Source organism: Suncus etruscus, chromosome 11, assembly GCF_024139225.1.
Source record: "Suncus etruscus isolate mSunEtr1 chromosome 11, mSunEtr1.pri.cur, whole genome shotgun sequence".
Taxonomy (NCBI): domain Eukaryota; kingdom Metazoa; phylum Chordata; class Mammalia; order Eulipotyphla; family Soricidae; genus Suncus; species Suncus etruscus.
Window position 1 is genome coordinate 44,529,552 of NC_064858.1, and position 21,696 is coordinate 44,551,247.

General features: G+C 36.6%; 1 non-coding gene across 1 annotated transcript; it reads left to right on the forward strand.

Moving 5' to 3' along the window:
- The first annotated feature begins 6,973 nt into the window (after positions 1-6,973).
- LOC126023089 (small nucleolar RNA SNORA8) lies at positions 6,974-7,111 on the forward strand. Its single transcript, XR_007500301.1, has one exon. It is a non-coding gene; the product is annotated as a small nucleolar RNA SNORA8 (small nucleolar RNA).
- Positions 7,112-21,696: the final 14,585 nt, after the last annotated feature.

A 21,696-nucleotide genomic window follows, 5' to 3' on the forward strand; every position in this document is an offset into this window, starting at 1 on the left:
TGTATAATGCCCATCACTGGAATATCAGTTGTACATGGATGCTATTTTTGGAAGTGACCATATCAGGCGGGACAGAAGTAGACAATGAATGGGGAGAGAGCTGAAGAATCTAAGCAGTGTCCCAGAGGCCAAGGACCACAGTCTTTCATCTACCAAAGGTACTTGGTGCAAGTACTTCAGCCCTTCAACCTGAAGCACCTGATGGTGTCACTGATGGTGTAGAAGCCAAGGAGAAATTCCCATTTGAGGTGGTCCAATAGCATGGAGATGATCAAATTCCCCCAACCAGATTCCAGCCCAGGAACTGCAGGCCTTTCTGGACCAGAAGACAAAAGCAGTCTAACACAGAACAACAAGATGTAGAAGATGGAGGATCCAAGCCCAGCCAAAGAAGCCTAACTGAGGAAAAGCTGCTTTCAGAACTTTCTGAAACTTTCTTCTAAATTAATCTCTTGATCCTATTTTCATTGATCACTATATTGCTGATTAAATTGTGTGTTATATCTATATAGATTTTAATAGTTACTGTTTTTTCTATGACCCACTACAAATAGAAAATTTTGTATTGAACTTCTGTGGTTTAATATTAGTTTGTACAGTTTTGGGAAAATGCATAATGTTGTTTGATTTTTAATGATCCTTAGCTCTAAAATTGGGAATGTTTCTCAATTGCTAGAATGCTTCATTATGTATATTAAACAGTAACTTATTCTCATATTATGTCTGCTAAAATGTTCTTTTTTTTTTTTTTTTTTTTTTTTTTTTTTTTTTTTTTTTTTTTGGGTCACACCCGGCGGTGCTCAGGGGTTATTCCTGGCTCCATGCTCAGAAATTGCTCCTGGCAGGCACGGGGGACCATATGGGACGCCGGGATTTGAACTGATGACTTTCTGCACGAAAGGCAAACGCCTTACCTCCATGCTATCTCTCCGGCCCCTGCTAAAATGTTCTAATGTCAGGAGCCAGAGAAATAGCACAGCGGTAGGGCTTTAAGCCTTGCATGCAACCCATCCAGAATAGATGGTGGTTCGAACCTCGGCATTCCATATGATCTCCAGTGCAGGCCAAGAGCAATTTCTGAGTGCAGAGAGGGTGTGACTCAAAGAAAACCAACAAAACAAAAATGTTCTAATATCTTTGTCCAAAGAAGTCAATGAAAAAGAAACTTGGATTCTAGACTCTTATTACAGTGTTCATTATAAGAATGTTTTAGCAAACTTATATTCAAACTGTATAGATACTGCAAAAATGTTCTTGTGACTTTGTTTAGAGAAAAATTTGTAAAAAAATAAATTGATGTTCTAGGCTTATATTACAGTGCTTAGTGTAAGAAGGGAGATGGAGGGCATTGGTGGTGGAAAGGTTGCAGTGGTGAAGGGAGTGTTGTTTTTTATATGTGAAATCCAACTATAAACATGTTTGTAATCATGGTGCTTAATTAAAGATATTATTTTTAAAAGATTTTCCTAATTAAATATATCTGCAGAAATGTTCTAATGTTTATGTTCAGGGAAGTCTATGAAAAATTTGTGGAATGTATGATAAAGATTTTAAAAAAGCTGATTGTTTTGAAAATGTTGTATTCACAATCTAACCTTTGACACATTTATAGACAACTTTTACTGTGTCTATTTTAAAATAACAATCACTTTTATATGTTTTGATCTGAACTTCTTCTGGGGAAGAACAGTAGAACAAAAATACTGTAGCTTTTCTCATTTATTTGTTTTATTTTAAACAGAAAGTTGGAATTGTAAGATTATTAACTATTAACTCAACTATTACCCGAAACAAAGGCTTTCCTCATCTTTCTCTTTCCTTAAAACCTTCCCTTTGATATGTAAAAGCTCATCTGCATAGATACTTCTGTATACTCTTGTCTCTCTTGACCTTTCTCCTTTCTGGTAAATTGGGAATTGGTTTTAAAAAGAAAGAGTGAATTCTTCTTGATGCTCAGAGAGAGATACCACCAGGCACAGATTGATTCCTTGACTCTCATGACTGGTTTGGTTTATTAATTCTTTACCACTACCCTTCTTCTTTAGATCTGTCTGCTTGGTGGTGAAATACAAGTGTGGGTGATCTCAAAAGCTGTGGATTTTATTTTACATTTTATTTATAGAAAGCTCATTATTTTTCAAAATTTGAATACAACATTGTAAAAATGGCAAGTTTGAGAATTTAGGGACTATTGAATAGAGTATACTCTAGAAACAAAAGAAGATGATTCTCTACTTTGTTTTACTTTGATTTAACTAGTAAATCAAAGAAAATAATTTAGAGAATTCTAAAACCAGTAGGACTAAGGAAAGTTAGAATTTAAGATTTTTTTTAAGTGGGAGAAATAGAACAAGTAGAGCATTTTTCTTGCATATCAGGTACATAATAGTCATTAATACTACCGTATTTTCCAGTGTATAAGATAACTTTTTTCTTTTTTTCCCTTTATGTAAATATCTTGGTTACATATATGATTGTGATTAGGTTTCAGTCATGTAAAGAACACCCCCTTCACCAGTGCAACATTCCCACCACCAATGTCCCAAATCTTCCTCCATCCAACCCCCCCCACCTGTACTCTACACAGGCTTTCCAGTTCCCTCATTAATTCACATGATTATGGCAGCTCTCTGTGTAGTTATTTCTATAACATCACTCACCACTCTTTGTGGTGAGCTTCATGAAGTGAGCTGGAAGTTCCAGCCCTCCTCTCATTGTCTCTGAGGATTGTTGCAAAAATGACTTTTATTTTTCTTAAAACCCATAGATGAGTGAGACTATTCTGCATCTCTCTCTCTTCCTCTGACTTATTTCATTCAGCATTATAGATTCCATGTACATCCATGTATAAGAAAATTTCATGACTTCATCTCTCCTGATGGCTGCATAATATTTCATTGTTTGGCCGGAGAGATAGCACAGCGGTGATTGCCTTGCAAGCAGCCGATCCAGGACCAAATGTGATTGGTTCGAATCCCGGTGTCCCACATGGTCCCCCATACCTGCCAGGAGGTATTTCTGAGTAGACAGCCAGGAGTAACTCCTGAGCACCGCCGGGTATGACCCAAAAACCAAAAAAAAAAAAAAAAAAAAAAATTCCATTGTGTGTATGTACCACAGTTTCTTTAGCCACTCATCTGTTGAAGGGCATCTTGGTTGTTTCCAGAGCTTGGCTATTGTGAATAGATGCAATAAATATAGGTGTGAGGCAGGGGTTTTTGTATTGTATTCTTGTGTTCTTAGGGTATATCCCTAGGAGTGGAATAACTGGATTGAATGGGAGCTCAATTTCCAGATTTTGGAGGAATCTCCATATCGCTTTACATAGAGGTTGGACTAGACAGCATTCCCACCAGCAGTGGATAAGAGTTCCTTTCTCTCCACATCCCCGCCAGCACTGATTGTTCTCATACTTTGTGATGTATGCCAATCTCTGTGGTGTGAGATGGTATCTCATCATTGTTTTGATTTGCATCTCCCTGATGATTAGTGACTAGGAGCATTTTTTCATGTGATTTTTGGCCATTTGTATTTCTTTTTTTTTTTATCAAAGTGTCTGTTCATTTCTTCTCCCCATTTTTTGATGGGATTAGATGTTTTTTTTCTTATAAAGTTCTGTCAGTGCCCTGTTTATTTTGGATGGTAGCCCCTTATCTGATGGGTGTTGGGTGAATAGTTTCTCCCACTTGATGCCTGGCTCTTGTATCCTGGGCACTATATCTTTTGAGGAGCAGAAGCTTCTCAGCTTAATATATTCCCATCTGTTGATCTCTGCTTCCACTTGTTTGGAAAGTGCAGTTTCCTCCTTGAAGATGCCTTTAGTCTCAATGTCATGGAGTGTTTTACCAACGTGTTGTTCTATATACCTTATGGTATCAGGTCTGATATCAAGGTCTTTAATCCATTTGGATTTTACCTTCATACATGATCTTAACTGAGGGTCTATGTTCACTTTTTTGCAAGTGGCTAACCAGTTCTGCCAGAAACACTTGTTGAAGAGGTTTTCCCTGCTCCACTTAGGATTTCTTGCTCCTTTGTCAAAAATTAGTTAATTGTATGTCTGGGGAACATTGTCTGAAAACTCAAGCCTATTCCACTGATCTGAGGGTCTGTCTTAATTCCAATACCATGCTGTTTTGATAACTATTGCTTTTAGTACAGTTTAAATTTGGGGAAAGTAATGCCTCCCGTTTTCCTTTTACCTAGGTGTGCTTTAGCTATTCGAGGGTGTTTATTGTTCCAGATAAACTCCATAAGTGTTTGATCCACTTCTTTGAAGAATGTCATGGGTATATTTAAGGGGATCATATTAAATCTGTATAATGCTTTGGGGAGTATTGCCAGTTTAATGATGTTAATCCTGTCAATTCATGAGCAGGGTATGTGTTTCCATTTCTGTGTGTCCTCTCTTATTTCTTGGAGCAGGGCTTTATAATTTTCTTTATATAGGTCCTTCACGTCTTTGGTCAAGTTGACTCCAAGATATTTGAGTTTGTGTGGCACTAATATGAATGGGATTGCCTTCTTGACTTTCTTCTCTTCCCTATCATTATTGGTATAAAAAGGCCATTGATTTCTGTGTGTTAATTTTGTAGCCTGCCACCTTGCTATATGAGTTTATTGTTTCTAAATGCTTTTTGGTAGTCTTTAGGGTTTTCTAAGTAGCATATCATGTCATCTGCAAACAATGAGAGCTTGACTTCTTCCTTTCCTATCTGGATTCCTTTGATGTCTTTTTCTTGCCTGATCGCTATAGCAAGAACTTTTTAAACCATGAAAAACTTCTTAAAAATTGGGTGTCATCTTATAAACCAGTGTACGGCATACTGAAACTTACTCCAGCTTCAGGGACGAGTGATCAGTCTCCCCTCTTACTGTAGCATTCCATCCAACTGCCAGGCATTATCACTCAGTCCTCTGCTTGTTTTGATTAATCTTTCAGGGCACACAGAGGAGCTGCTTTACTGAATGCTGCATCCCATCAAGCCTCCAGGTGTCATGCTGGTATGCGACTTTCTGGTGCTCAGTCCTCTGCTTGTCCTGATTCATCTTTCAGGGTACACAGAGGAACTGAATTACTGAGTGCCGCAGCTCATCCAGCCACTGGGTATAAGGGTTTTCTGGTGCTCAGTCCTTTGTTCATCTTTGATGATGGAGGAGGCTCTATGTCTCCCTCTAGCTGTCATATTAATCACCATACCCCAGCCAGATGCTCTTGGAGGAGCCCCCTCTCCCTGCTCTCAATGTAGATCACAATAAAAAAAATCACAGTCACTCACTACAAATAACACATATAAAATGATTGTTGGCACTCTAAAGTTTAGCTTTATTAAACATATACTGTTAAACTTTGAGGGTTCTATTCTATTTTTTCTTACATTTTTAAATTTCCATTTGGTGTGCATTAAAAGAGAAGTAGTCTTATATGGCTAATATAGCCATATATATATATAGCTTTATATATATATGGCTAATATATATATGGCTAATATATATATTATATACATATATATCTGTATATGGCTAATATAGCCCAAACCCTATATTTTAACAAGAAAAATAGGAGGTCATCTTATATGCCAGGAAATATGGTACTTTCTTTTATTTAACAGATTTACTAATTATTACGTGAGGAAAGTGCAAATCAAATCAAATAGGTAATTTTCCTTGAGACAAGAATAAATTCACACCATAACTTACCAGTGAATTCTTAATGTTTTCCATTGTTGTATACTTAACAAAAAATTCAAAACAGTCTCCTGTATGCACAACCACACTGGAGACAGCTCCCTATATCTTAGCAGTTACCTTAGCGTTTCATGGGCTGGTTGGCAGAATATAGTGTTTATTTTTTGCTTTTTTTTTTGTTTCTTAATTTTTTTTTTTGGTTTTTGGACATCACCCAATGATGCTCATGGGTTACTCCTGGCTATGTGCTCAGAAATCACTCCTGACTTAGGGGACTATATGGGACGCCAGGGTATCAAACCCTGTTCCATCCTAGGTTAGCACATGCAAGCAAATGTCCTACCACTTGCACCATGGCTCTGGCCCTGCTTCTTAATTTTTTTTAGTTTTTATTTTTAATTATGTGAACAATGATGCAAAGAAAGAGGACAAGGCAAAATTACAGTGGAAAGACAATCACCCAAAAACAGAGTTCTCAGAAGAAATCCCCTGCTGACACCTTAATTTTGAACTTACAGTCAAAGGAAATTAAGAAAAATAAAACAATACCCATGTACAATTATTTGGTCCCTCAAGATCCCAGATTGTAGTACATTATAACATTACTTAGTGATACACAAAGCAATAAAATTTATGTAACTCCTTAAACTTGAAGGCATAATAGTTTTTTACATTTCCATGTACATGCATATTAGTTTAAGTTAACCTCAACAGTTTAAGTGGGGTTTTTTTTTAAGGTTTAGAGTCAAAGGAGGACAATAGAAACAGTGTTAGTGTGGCAATTATCGTTTGCATAGGCCCACCAAAGTATGGGGGACATGGAAAGGAAAAGCCGTGGCCTAAATACAAGGAGACCATACCCCTGAAGTTTTCTGACATAAGACCAACTCTAGGCTCCAGGAAAACTAGTTTGTCCAATCCAGGTCATTGTCTGTAGTGTCAATACAGTTGTATTTTTTCACATAATCTCTGTTGTTGGTATCATGTTTCTGTATTGAAGATCCTGGAATCTGTATATCCTACATTGAAGTCAGGATGGTGCGGAGCATCCTCTAATTTCAACTCACAATTAAAGGGCAATGCAGAAAACCCTGTCCAGTAAGCAGGTCGTTGTTGTTTAAGTCTTCTCAGTGTTAAGGGAAGACTCTTTTGAGTAGATCGATGTCAGAGCAGCAGTAGGTCTTCCCTGATAGAGGATTGCTCCCAGGTGATATTATAGACAACTTTGGATGTTTCACCCTGGTTCAGGTACTTCTTAATTTTTTTTTATTAATTTACTGTGAAGGGCACTGTGTGGTATCTGCAGCCAGCAGCACATACTGCTGTGTAAAAGGACAGTGCAACAGAAATTCCAACAATAGAATTCCATCGTTGGCTTTCTCAGCTTTGTGCTAGTAAACCTGGTATTTTTACTGAGACACCCTTGGCTTCTGGATCTGGAAAGGGACAGTGGAGGCTTGAAGAGGAAGCTCTGTTCTCTTCCAAAAAAATTTAATTTACTGTGAGATACATAATTAAAAAGTTTTTGATAGTTGAGTTTTAGTCATACAATGTCCCTACACCCATTCTTTTTTCGGTGTTCATTTCCTACCACAAATTTCCCCAATTTTCCTCTTATTTGTCTCCTCTGCCCTCCATGTAAGCTCTGGAATTATGGCTTTGATTCAAATCTCAGTTGGGCTACTTCCCAGTTGTAAGAACTTGTATAATAAACTCCTAATAATTTAAACTCTTTAGACTGCAGATTACTTATTCAGAAAATGGGCATAGTAATGGCACTTACTTATGTGTTTATCAAGAAAATGATATGAACTAATCCATGTAAGGCATGAGCCCAATTCAGTAAATCCTCAACCAAAAACCAATAGTTGCAATTGTTATTTTAAATAAGACATGAAAAAAGAGCAAATTGGAATGTAGGTTAGAGAGATTAATATGTGTATGTTATATCAGTATAGTACAGTTTCAGCTATAAAATGCAATTACTTTTATAAGTATCAAATGTGGTGCCAGAATTTATCAGAAATAAAATTTAGTATAAAACCACTTTCACTGAACTAAGTTTTGTGTTGAGGTTCCTGAAAGAGCACATTTTACTCCCAAAATTCTCTTACTTTTCAATGTAGTGTTCAGTATATTGATGAAATGAAGTCTGTTATAAAAATATAAAGCTAAAGGAATACCTTTCTTCAATTTTTACCTTCCTGCTTGTCCATTTCTTTAGCTCAGGTGTAAATTGGGTTTAGAGCTTGAAAAAAGTGCTGTGATTGTGTTGTTATATTTGCCCAATTTGAAATATCCCTATGAAAGAGTGATATTTCAAAGACATTTAGCCTGTATTGCTTCTGATTCCTTCAGTTTTACATCTATAACTACACACTCAAAATCTCCCAAATCATAGCATTTTTAAAGACTGAATTCTATTCAAACTCTGAATAATTTGTGACTCTTAGCCAAGTTACACCAGCTGCACTGGCTTGGTTCCTGCATCTGGGCTCTAAGGCGGGTAACAAAAAAATAAATAAATAAAATCTCCATGAAACAGTATTTTAAGAATTTTGGCAACATGCAGGACAAGGGAATTAAAAATAATTCTTTTTCTGAAAACAGAATTGGTGGAAAACAGTTTTATTTGCTCACATACAGTTCACCAAGCAATCAATGGTGAGGCAGTAGAATCCAAATGCTTGTTCCCTTAGTTCTGCCCAAAATCTTCAGTCCAGTGGGCTTAGCCACTATGACCCAGGACTCAAAAGCAGCAGTGGATTGAATAATGATACAAAGTTTATACAACTACTTTTTGAAGCAATGGATAACAGCTATCAACAGTAAGCTTGTAGAAGGATTATAAGTATCTTCCGCAAACCTACGACTGCTTTTATCCCTGATTTTCTTGTTCCTGTCTTTAAATCATTCAATATGAATGATGGATATTTTCCTTTGGTTCTCTAAGGTGGGTTTCTTCTTATATTGCTTTTTTCTATTTTATAGAAAATGTCAAAGGAGAAATCGTTTAACAGAGGCATCTTCTTTCGAGTATAGAAAGGAGTCTAAATGTATACTAAGAAATATAGGACTTTAATGACTGCTATAATTTTATTGGTGAGAGGAATGTGAAAGAGTATGAGAAATGCCTCGATTAATTTAACTTTTTGTCTTATATAGAATATGTAGGCATAAATATTTCTAAATAGATGTAAATATATTTTATTAATTTGGAGGGCAAAATAGTTTATATTGAGACTAACTGAGGATGATGTGAGAGGAAATACATGTTCAAGATAGAACATGGGCTTCTCCAGAGTGGAAAAAGCAAACAAAGAAACATAGTACAATCAAGTGAGATATGTATTCAAGGGAAAACAGGTTTGAAGAACAAGTCCAGCTTTTTGTTATAATGAATTGTATCTATTTCAAGAACAAACACAACAGACCTTGACCCTGTCATCCAGAAGATTCTAATCTATCAGATATCAAATGACAGAAAACAGGCAATACAGGATTTCGTAGTGAAGCATTATTCAGTGTGTTCAAGACATTTAGAAATTATTGAATAAAAAATTTCAATGGCAGGTTGAAAATCATCTGTGGCAATAACTATCTGAATATTAATTGGATAGAAAATGTTCCTGGGAGAATGTGCAGAGGGTGATTTCGTCTTGGCTCAGAAGAACACATACCATAAGTGGCCTGTGACAGGAAGACTGGAGTTATTTTCCAGAAGATGAAAGTGCTGGAGCCTTCCCTGGAATGAACACAGTGACTATTGAATAAAGATGTGCTTTTTGTGGTGAAAATGTATGCTTCATGAGGCTTCTGTGTAAACAGCCCAGTGGTGCACTGAAAAGAAAAAAAAGAGCTCAGAAGTATTTTTTAAAAGGTGTTTTATAAGTGTTATGATTTTGGGTTATGCAACTGTGGTGAAACAAGAAATCATAAATCTGGAATCCAATCTTAGTTTCAGGTGACATTGCTTAAATGAAATTTTATTACAATCATAACAAAGATACTCAAATATGAATATTCCCTCTTTGCTTACTCTCCAGATTATGGGGAAATGCAGAGCAGAAAAATCCCATAGTTCTGAGCTCTGATGATTCAACAAATTCCTGAGCACAGTAGGCTACTTTGACTAGAGAATATCTAGTGTACAACCAGGAAAAGGAAGAAAGGCAAAAGAAGCTACAATTCTGATACCATTTTGTTTCCTCAGTTAACAAATATCTTTTGTGTCCCTTTTTTGACAGCCTTGGTGACATGATATCAAAGAGCTATTATTCTAGTCTGAAATGCATACATAACATCTCAGACAAAAGGAATGGATTTAATGTTTTCTGTAGATATGAAGAAAACCTATTACTAGAACAATACATCATCTCATTCATTCATTTACACCTTCATTTGTTCATTTGTTCATTTACACATACTAATACTCAAACCTGGCATTTCTCTTTGAAGTCCACCCCATCTCAAAATATAGCAGGGTTTTATGGTCTGGTCAAGAATTATTTTTCTCTGTGTCAAGTCATAAAGAGGAACTTGGAAGAAATTTTTCTAATCCTCTCTCTTTCATGCATGTTTTTCTGTCCAGAAAACCACATTTGTTTTTTTTGTTTGTTTGTTTGTTTCTTTTTTTTGTTTGTTTTTTGGGCCACACCTGTTAGATGCTCAGGGGTTACTCCTGGCTACGCGCTCAGAAATTGCCCCTGGCTTGGGGGGACCATATGGGACGCTGGGGGATCGAACCGTGGTCCTTTCCTTGGCTAGCACTTGCAAGGCAGACACCTTACCTCTAGCGCCACCTCGCCGGCCCCTGTTTGTTTCTTTTTTTGCTTTGCTATTTGAATTTCTTTTCTGGAATAATCAGCATACTGTTGTGTGTTCCATTATTCATTGCCATGTGGCAACCCAACCTAATCTTAACGTCATTAAAAGATTGTTTTGATGATTCATTGTTCTAGGGGTTGAAACAGCTCAGGCTGGTGGTTCTCACTCAGTCTTCCATATGGTTGTAGTCAGACAGTAGCTCAGGCTAGACTCATTTTGAAGATTTTTCATTTAAATGTCTGCCATCAGTGCTGGTAACAACTAGAATACTTCTCTCTCTCTCTCTCTCTCTCTCTCTCTCTCTCTCTGTGTGTGTGTGTGTGTGTGTCTCTTTCTAGGATTTATTTGTGTGGACTCTCTATCTTAGTCTCACTATGTTGGCAGCTGTAAGGTAGTCATGATAGGTTGGTGCTCCCAGGTCTAAATCCTGAAAAAGAGAAAGATCTGGATATAGGCTGTAATACTTTTTATGACTTATTTTTAGGAAATTCCATCTCTTGAAAGAGGACGCATAAAGTATAATTATACTTTTTAAACTTTATTTTATTAAAACCACTGTGATCTACAAAGTCTTTCATAGTTGAATGTGTCTATGTAACTATTTGTTAAAATTTCTACTGCACGGTCACCATAAGTATGTCCTCTTGGATAGTCCTCACTACTCAAATCATAGTATTTTATTATCTTCATTAGATTTTCTATTGAGAATACAATTGCACAATTTACAGCAACATGGATGGAACTAGAAAATATTATGTTAAATGAAGTAAGCCAGAAGAAGAAGGATGAATACAGAATGATATCACTTACTTGTGGTATCTAAAATATCACTTACTTGTGGTATCTAAAATATATACCATATAAACATATAATACTACATGAAGAAACACAATGGTCTAAATGATAGATACTCTGAACACCATAGGTACCAGGGTATAGTGAGGAGAAACAATCAAATCAAGTGAAAGGAGAAACACAAAGCCTTTACTCTTATACCACAAAGAAACCTGCAACAATGGAAATGGCTGTTTAGAGTGAACAGGTGTTCAATCAACCTCTCACTACAAAGGCCTACAATAATGTTCTAATGTTTTTATCCACAGAACCAGGTACAGAATATGATTGTAAACTAGGGACTCCCACTGCAGTGTTTTCTATCAGTACATTTTAATGCTTTAATTTTATTAGGTATAAAATAACTTCAGCTTCCTAGCCACACTGGTTCTTGGAGATATAGGGTGAATACACTAATTTTCCAATTTGGTGCTCTATCAGATTAGACACCATATACAGTGCTCATTATGTCAATGCATTGATAAAGTACTTCAATTTACCCATTTCCTTTTGATTATGTCTTCTACTAGAACCTAAAGCATATGACCAATGATACCATTTAAATAGGCAACTGCACGCCATAGATTTATGTTGCAAGTCCCACTCAACAAGTATATTTTTGCAAATTACTATTATCCCTTTTCTTTTTTTCTCCTTTTTCCTTCTCTCCTTTCCTCTTCTTTTTCAATTCAACCTATGTTACTGTTATATCATAAGGCACATGTTGTCAGTTTCATTTTATGAAAGAAACCTCAATGCACAAGACACAGTAGATGACAATACATAGGGTAGATTCTTTTTATAGTGCTCAATAACATATTGCTTAGCACCGTAGATGTGAAAATTATGTTTATTCTAAAATGCTCCATCCACAATCTAACCCTGAAAGCTTCATTTATCAACGTACACCCCTGCCTTTGATGAAGAGCCTAGAAATGGGAAAACCTTCTCTCTTCTTTATTTTTCCCTAATATATTATTTATTTATTTATCTTTTCCTTTAAAATTTTTTTCATCACACCCTGAAGCTCTCAGGGGTTAATCCTGGTTCTACATGCATAAATTGCCCCTGACACGGGGACCATATGGAATGCTAGGGATTAAAATCACACCTATCTTGGGTCAGCCACCTGCAAAAAAAAAAAAAAAAAAAAAAAAAAAAAAAGCCCTACTACTGTGCTACTGCTCTGGTTCCTATTTATTTATAAGTGATTGTGAGTTTGTATGCAGTGGACTCCTATGTTTGCCTAATCTGTATTGTAAACAATCCATGTCACTCTTTCTTTGTATATATTGTATATTGTATATAGCCACTCATATATTATTGCCCCCCAGGCCCTGTTCAGAACTCCTTCTATCCTCTCACTCCTCAATACTGATCCATTATCTTTCCTTCTTTGTCCTCAGTTCTTAATTCCTTAGGAAACAAGACAGACCACCTGCCCCAATAAGCCACCACCCAGTTCCCAAAGCAAAAGGACTGTAAAAGAAAGAAGCTGTAACTACCACTCTTGATGACTCATTCTATGAGACCCTTCTTCTCACCTTCCCTCAGTGTGGACTGTTGGATGCTACTGAATTCAACTCCAGAAGGACCCTCAGCTCAAGGACACTACCTGATCCCTTACTACTGCAAACCGTTTCTCAGACTCAATAAGACCATGATGTGCCCTAGATCTCACCCCTATTGCAAACCGTTTCTCAGACTCAATAAGACCATGATGTGCCCTAGATCTCACCCCTCCAAGACTATCTCAAAAGACTCAATGGGGATAACTATATTTAATTTTATATTTAATATATATTTAATTTTAATATATTTTAAATTTAATATATATTTAATTTCTTAGTGTGTTTATTCCCAAATGTAAAGATAGCCTCCAGATGCAAGGTTTTAGAAACACATTACAATTATATTCAAGGATACACAAGTGAGTGCCATTCTGTTATTAATTTTTAGAGTTTCACTAGTTGTGGCAGAATGCGTGGGACTAAAGTTCTGATGAAGAACAATATTCATTAATTAAGAAATGTTTATGGGGCCCGGAGAGATAGCACAGCGGTGTTTGCCTTGCAAGCAGCTGATCCAGGACCAAAGGTGGTTGGTTCGAATCCTGGTGTCCCATATGGTCCCCCATGCCTGCCAGGAGCTATTTCTGAGCAGACAGCCATGAGTAACCCCTGAGCATTGCAGGGTGTGGCCCAAAAAACAAACAAAAAAAGAAATGTTTATGGATGGGGCCAAAGGAATAGCATAGCAGGTAGGGCATTTGCCTTGCACATGGCCAACTTGGGTTTGATCTCTGGCATCCTATAGGGTCCCAGTAGCAATTTCTGAGTATCCTCTGAGCAGTGCAGAATGTGGCCCAACCCCGCCCCCCAGGATTTATGTTCTTTGTATCCTATGTACTAGTGATTCTATCTCTGTGATGATTGTAATAAATCAGTTTTATTAAGAGGTGTACGCTATGTCACTGAAACTACTCTCTTCAAACTTTCTAGCAACTTTTTTCCTGTCAACTGCAAGGATATCCATGCTTTATCTATGCTGTTCTTCTTAGTCTATCTCATAGCAATCTCTATTTCATCTAGTTAGTTTTTTGTAATTTATTATTTCAACTGATATCTGGTCACTGCTTTCTTGTTTCTTCACACTCTGCAATGTTTTGAACATTCATACATTTCTACTGTATTTCCAAATGCAACTCTATCTACAACTGTCTGCTGGGTAAACTCATAGGCTGTTTAGTAGCTCTAAAAACAAACTCTTTTAAGTTTGTTTTGTTTTCTGGCCATACCCAAGGATGCTCATGGCTTATGCCTGGCTCTATTCTCAGTATCACTACTGGCAGGATTGGAGGCACTATTTGAGGCACCTGGGATTGAACACAGGTTAGCTACAAGCAAGGCAAACACCTACTATCCCAAAGCAGACCTTTGAAAATTCTCCAAGAAGCTTGGTTTTTGCCTTCCTGGTATTTTCTATCTTAATTAATGAAATCACCATCTATTAACTTCTCAGTCACACTATCTCAAAGTCATTCTAATTGACTCACTTTTGCTTTCAGCTACCGTAGAAGATTCTTGAGCTTCTACTGGCACAATGATCAAAATGTATAATCATGATCAAGACATCGTTTCTTAGTAATTCTATAGTTATTATATACTAATGATATACAGAAACAGGAATATAATATTGTTAAGTCCGGAACTCAAGATCCACCACTCAAAAGATGAACAGGGAGAAAGGCACTAATGTAAATACAAGTGAGTTTTATTCCAGCATGCTGGGGTTCAGCATCTGCTAAGAAATGAGGACTCCAAGAATGACTTACATTGCAATTTTAAAGGGTATCAAGACTCATCCTAGGAGATTTCCTCCTCTGAGTAGTTGATCTTTAAAATTATTGGTACGAGGTTGGTTTAGGATTTTTTTTAGTTCAAATGTAGCATCAGACAAACAACTGGGTGGGCGGCAGCCCCATTCCCAGGGTGTGGTGTCATCTGGCTATCTGTCAGTTGCTATAGACCCAGGGTGCAGTTGTCATCTGGCCTTATGTTAGCTACTATTTAGCTTCATATGGGTGTAATTCATGGCATTTACCCCTAGGGTCTGGTTTTAGAAACTAGCTGTTCTCTGGGCCTAGTCTTTCTACTTTAAAATTGCAGCCTGTCATGGTTGCACTTAGACTCACAGCAAAGCCTAAAGCCAGGTTTACAGCAGTAAAATTCCTTAAACAAGCAAAGTACAGAAGCCAAAGCACTGTTATCACTAAGCAAAGGCACACCATATTCTAACATCAACATTTAGGTTACAGTTAATTCTAAATCTGAGATTCTAAGAAAACATGCTCAGTAAAAAAAATAACTTGCTAACTGAATTACATGGATAAAGAAAGAATACATGTAAAATGAGAGACTTACAGATAACCAGGGAGCCAGAAGGATGTTAAATAAACTGTGACTTTTTGACACCTCTGACAGGTAAAGGGAGAGCGGGAATCTGACCCAGTCCTGGACCCATAGCGCTCTGCTATTGCTTCGGCTGGGGAAGGCTCGTGCAGAGGTGAACAACACCTGCTGACATGTAAAAGGAGAGGGGAAACCTTGCTGAGGTTTGGCAACGTGGAGGGGGACCATGACTTCTGGCAGGTAAAGTGAGAGAAGGAACTTGATGGCAGGGAAAAACCTCAGCGACCACAGCCATTATAACTACCTAGAGAAGGGACCCAGTCCCACGCTATAGGTGACAAAGGAGGGTGAAACCCGAAGGCAAAACACTTCAAGACAAAGCACCAAATGCAAAGAAATATGGGTAAACTAAGGAAGACTCTAGCAACCGGTGATACAGAGAGCAATCCTAGCAAGTTTCTGAGTCCACCAAAAAGCATGGGCCTAATAGATTAGAAACTAAAAGCAGTAATGAAAGCCATGGCAATAGAAATCAAGAATCCACCTGCCAGCAAGTACAAGAAATCCATAGATGAACAAATCAACCAACTCAAAAACTTTTACAGAAGATGAGAGAATTCATACAAATGGAATAAAAGGAAATAAAAAACATTTTAACAAGCCATAATAGAAGAATTACACAGTTGGAAAATTGCATAGAAGAACTTGAAGAAAAACTGGGGCCAGCGAGGTGGCGCTAGAGGTAAGGTATCTGACTTGCAAAGTGCTAGCCAAGGAAGGACCACGGTTCGATTCCCCAGTGTCCCCTATGGTCCCCCCAAGCCAGGGGCAATTTCTGAGCACTTAGCCAGGAGTAACCCCTGAGCATCAAACGGGTGTGGCCGAAAAACCAAAAAAAAAGAAAAACTACAAACCAAAAATGACAAAGAAGCCAATAAGGAAATCAGAGGTAAAGCATTGGAAGAAAATGTTAGGCATTTAATGAACAAAGACAAAAGAAATTTTGTCAGATTGTAGGAATACTTGAAGAGGAGGAAATAGAAAAATGGGAAGAACAAGTGGTGAGGGAAATAATAGCAGAAAACTTTTCCACCCTCTGGAGAGAGGCTCTGGTGCATATCCAAGAGGTAAAAAGAGTTCCTAATAAAATCGATCCTAATAAGCCAACACCATGACATACAGTAATCTAAATGGCAAAAAAAAAAAAATAAAAAAAAATAAAAAATAAATAAAAAATCCAAAGAGAAAGATGAACTCCTTAAAGCAATAAGGGAGAAAAGAAACCTCAAGTACAAAGGAATGAACATAAAAATCAAACCAGATCTCCCATTTGAAACAATTCAAGAAAGAAGACAGTGGAATGACATATTTAAATAACTGAATGAAAGAAACTTTCAACCTAGAATCCATGACCTGGCAAAAATCGCATTCTTATGAGTGGGAGGACTAATAACGTTATCAGACAAAAAAGAATTTGCATTATTTACATAAACAAAACTGATTCTAAATGGTTTACTTGGAGATGAATTACACAATCCAAACACCCAATTGTAACAACAACCACCCTACACAATCAACTGCACAATAGCCCTCTCTGTTAATAATCTCCTTAAATGTCAATGGACTAAACTCTCCCATTAAAAGTAGAGAGGTGGACTAGAAAACAAAATAGGATTAATGCTTCCTGCAAGAAACACACCTACAAATACAGGAGAGACACAGGCTTTGAAAAAAAAAGGATGGACATCAATTATTCAAGCCAATGCAAAACAAAAAACATGGGGACAGCCATTCTTATATAGGACCAAATTGCAATCAACCTTAAGAAAGTGAATAGAGACAAAGAGGATCATTACTTACTGATCAGGAGAACACTAGACCAAGAAGTACTAATTTTGGTCAACATTTATGCACCAAATGCAGATCCAGCAAAATATGTAAGGCATTTGCTCGCAATGCCATATAGAAGGAAATGTGATAGAAATAGGATATTTTAATACTCCACTATCATTACTGGACAGATCCACCAGACAGAAAACTAGTAAAGAAATAAGAGCCCTAAATGAGAAATTTGAAGACCTAGCACTAATGGACTTATATAGGGATCTCCACTCCCAGAAAGCAGAATACACATTCTTCTCAAGTGCACATAGAAACTTTTCCATAATAGATCATGCTTTAGAATATACATCTAACTTGCACTAAGTCACAAATATAGGGATTATTAGAAGCACCCTATCAGATCACTATGCAATAGAGATCAAGATTGACTGTAAAAACAAGTTATGGAGAAAATTCAACACCTGGAGATTAAACATGATGCTCAACAACAGCTGGATCAAAGAGGAACTAAAGGAATAAATAAAAAAAAATTCCTTGAGACAAACGATAATGAAGAGAGAAATTGTCAAAAAGTATAGGACACAGCAAAAGCAGTAATTAGGGAAAAACTCATAACAACACAGGCCTATGTCAGGAAAAAGGAAAATGACAAAATCAACAGTTTAAAGGGACACCATAAGCATCTGGAAAAGTAGTAGCAAAGATACCCAAACACAATCAGAAGACAAGAAATAATAAAAACCAGAGCAGAAATAAACAACATAGAAACTAAGAAAACAATACAAAAACATCAATGAGACCTGGAGTTGGTTTTTTTAAAGAATAAACTGGATATACAAATTTCTGGCAAGATTCACCAAAAAAAAAAAAAAAAAAAAAGAGGGAAAACACCCAAATAATAGGATCACAAATGAAAGGGGAGAAATTACAAAAAAAAAAACCCCAAAAAACAAAAAAACCTCAAGAAATCCAATACATCATGAGGACTTATTATGAGCAACTATACTCAGGCTAGAGAACTCAGAAGAAACCGACATATTTCTGGGAAAATATTATCTTCTGAGACTGGATAGGTGGATTTAGAAAGCCAAAACAGGCCAATTACATCTGAGGAAATTGAATAAGTAATTAAGAAACACCTCCAAGAACAAAAGTTCAGCTCCAGATGGTTTTATAGGTGAATTCTATCAAACATTCTGAGAAAAATTAGATCCACAGGCTCTTCCAAAACATTGAAAAGATAGGAATCCTTCCTAACTTCTTTTATGAGGCTAATAGCATACTCATTCCCAAAGATGGTAGACACTGCCAAGAAAGAAAACTACAGACCATTCACACTAATGGTGCAAAAATCCTCAACAAAATCTTAGCAAGCCAAACCAGCAATACATCAAAAAGATTATACTAAATGACCAAGTAGTTTTCATCCCAGAGATGCAAGAATAGTTCAAAATATGCAATTCAATCAACATCATACACCACATCAGCAACAAGAAAGACAAAAATCACATGATTATATCAATTGATGCAGAGAAGGCGTTTGACAAAATTCCAACACCCATTTATGATGAAAACACTCAGCAAAATAGGACTGAAAGGAACCTTCCTCAAGATAGTTACAGCTATCTCTAAAAAGTCCACAGCCAACATTATCCTTAATGGTGAAAAACTGAGAGCATTTCCACTAAAGTAAGGAATTAGACAAGGCTATCCACTTTCTTCTCTCTTATTCAATATAGTTTTAGAAGACCTAGCAATATCAATCACACAAAAGAAAAGAATCAAAGGAATCCAAATAAAGAAAGAGAAACTCAAACTATCTCTTTTTGCAGATGACATGATGATATGCATCGAAAACTTTAAAGAGTCTACAGGAAAACTCCTAGAAACAACTAACCAATACAGCAAAATGGCCAGCTACAAAGTCAATACACAAAAGACAGTAGTGTTCCTCTATACAAATAATGAAGTAGAAGAGAAAGAGATTAGTGAAACAATCCCATTTAAAATAGTATCCAAAAATATCAAGTTCCTAGGAATCAACCTTACAAGAGAAGTGGAGGACCTATACCATAAAAATAACAAAACACTTCAGAATGAATTTGAAGAGGACCTAAGGAAATGGAAGAACATCCCAATGGTCATGGTAGGTAAAATCAATATTGTCAAAATGACTATCTTACATAAACTACTATATAGATTCAATGCAATTCCTATCCAAATACAGACCTCATTTTTAAGGACTTAGAACAATCAATTATAAAATTCATCTGGAAACACAAAAGACCCAGGTTATCCAAATACATACTGCAAAACAAGAAGCTGAGTGGCATCTCTTTACCTAACCTGAATCTTTACTATAAAGCCACAGTGATCAAAACAGCATGGTACTGAGTCTCAGACTAGTGGGTTTGAATAGAATACCCAGAGATAGACCCCCAAATATACAATCAACTAATAATTGACAAAAGAGCCAAGAACTTGAAATAGAATAAAGACAGTCTCTTCAACAAATGGTGCTGGAGCAATTAGATAACCACTTGAAAGAAATTAAAGATTGATCCATACCTCACACCTTAAACAAAAGTCAACTAAAAATGAATTAAAGACCATGAAATCAGACATGAATCTATAAAGTTTATTGAGGAACAAATAGGCAGAACAAAACCTATATATCAAAAATGTCTTGAGGATAGAATGCCAATGGCAAGAACTTTAGCATTAAACCTAAATAATTTAAACTACAATAAACTAAAAAGTTTCTGCATGGTGACAGAAACCCTAGTCAAAACTAGAAGATAGTTAATGGAATGGGAAAATTTATTTTGCACTCAACATGTCAGATAAAGGGCTAATATCTAGGATATAAAAAGCCCTCAGAAAGGTGAGCTCCAAAAATATCTAATAAAGTCACAGAAAAATGGGGAGAAGAAATGATTATACACTTCTCCAAGGAAGACCAAAAGCTGTCCAATAGACATGCTCACCCTCACTCATCATTAGGGAAATCCAAATCAAAACAACAATGAGGTACCATCTTATACCAGTGAGGATGGCACATATCAAAAATAACTGGACAAATCTCTGTTGGCTTGGATGTGGTAAGAAAAGAACTCTCATCTATTGCTGGTGGGAATGCTGTCTGGCCCAACCTCTATGGAAAACAGTGTGGAGAGTGCTAGTAAACTCAGAATTGAGCTGCAATATGATCCAGCAATTGCCCTTCTGGGTATCTGTCCCCAAGAGCAAAGAACACTCATCCCAAAGTATGTGTCCACTCCACTATTTATCGCAGCACTCAGTACAATAGCCAAGATTTGGAAACAACCTCGATGTCCAACAGCAGCTGAGTACATCATGAAGATGTGGTATTTATACAAAGTGTAATACTACATGGAATTTAGATATGATACAATCATGGAATTTTCAGCAACATGGATGGATCTAGAAAATATTATGTTAAATGAAGTAAGCTACAAGAAGGATAAATACAGAATGATAGCACTTCTTTGAGGTATTTAGAATATATGCCATATATACATATAATAATCCAAGGACAAATACAATGGTCTAATAGAGTAGAAACTCCAAGCACCATAGTTGTCAGCATTTAGCGGGGAGATGTATTCAAATCAAGTGGAAGAGAAGCAACACAAAGCCTCGACTGTCCATTATACCATAAAGAAACCAGCAACAATGGAAACAACGGTTTAGAGTGAACAGGTATGTAATCAGCCTTTAACTACAAAGGCCTATAATAATGTCTTAGGGTACTTATCCACAGATACAGGTGAAGAATATGATTGGAATCCAGAAGACTCCAGTTGCAATGATACCTAACAATATGTTTTAATGCATTAACCTTACTAGTTATAATAACCTTTCAGCTTCTTTGTTTACAGTGGTTCTTGGATACAAAGGGTGGACACCTTAATTTTACACATTAGTGCTAGTCATACTGGCTGGATACTATATAGAATTTGCATTATGATAATGTCTTGATAAAACACTCCAATATACCATTTTCCTTTAGTTTATGTCCTCTTTAGGACCTGAAGGATATGATTATTTAGACCACTGAAACAGTCAACTGAGAACCACAGACTTATGTTACAGGGTCTACTTGTCAAGCATGTTTTGGTGAATTAACATTTCCTTTCTCTCTTTCTTTTCCCTTCTTTTTTCCTTCTCCCCTTTTTCTTCTTTCTCTTTTTCATCATCATCATCATCAATTCAAGCTATGTCAAATAAAACCCACACTGTTAGTTTCTCTTTAGGAAAGAAACTTAGATACATAAGATGCATCAGACAATACTACATAGGGTAGCCACCTACATAGATAGGCCTCATTACCACATTGCTTAGTACTCAAGACATGGAAACTATGTATATTCTAAAATTTTAGTTCAGCATTATCTAACCCTGAAACCCTAATATAGCAAGGCCCACCCCATCACTGATGAAGTACCTAGAAATTTGTAAAACCTCCCAATTCCAACACACCGGCCCAATCTCTTTTATTTTACTTATTTAATTTTTCTTTTCTCTGCTGTCTTATCTTTTGTTCTCTTTTCCTCTCTTTCCTAAACTATAC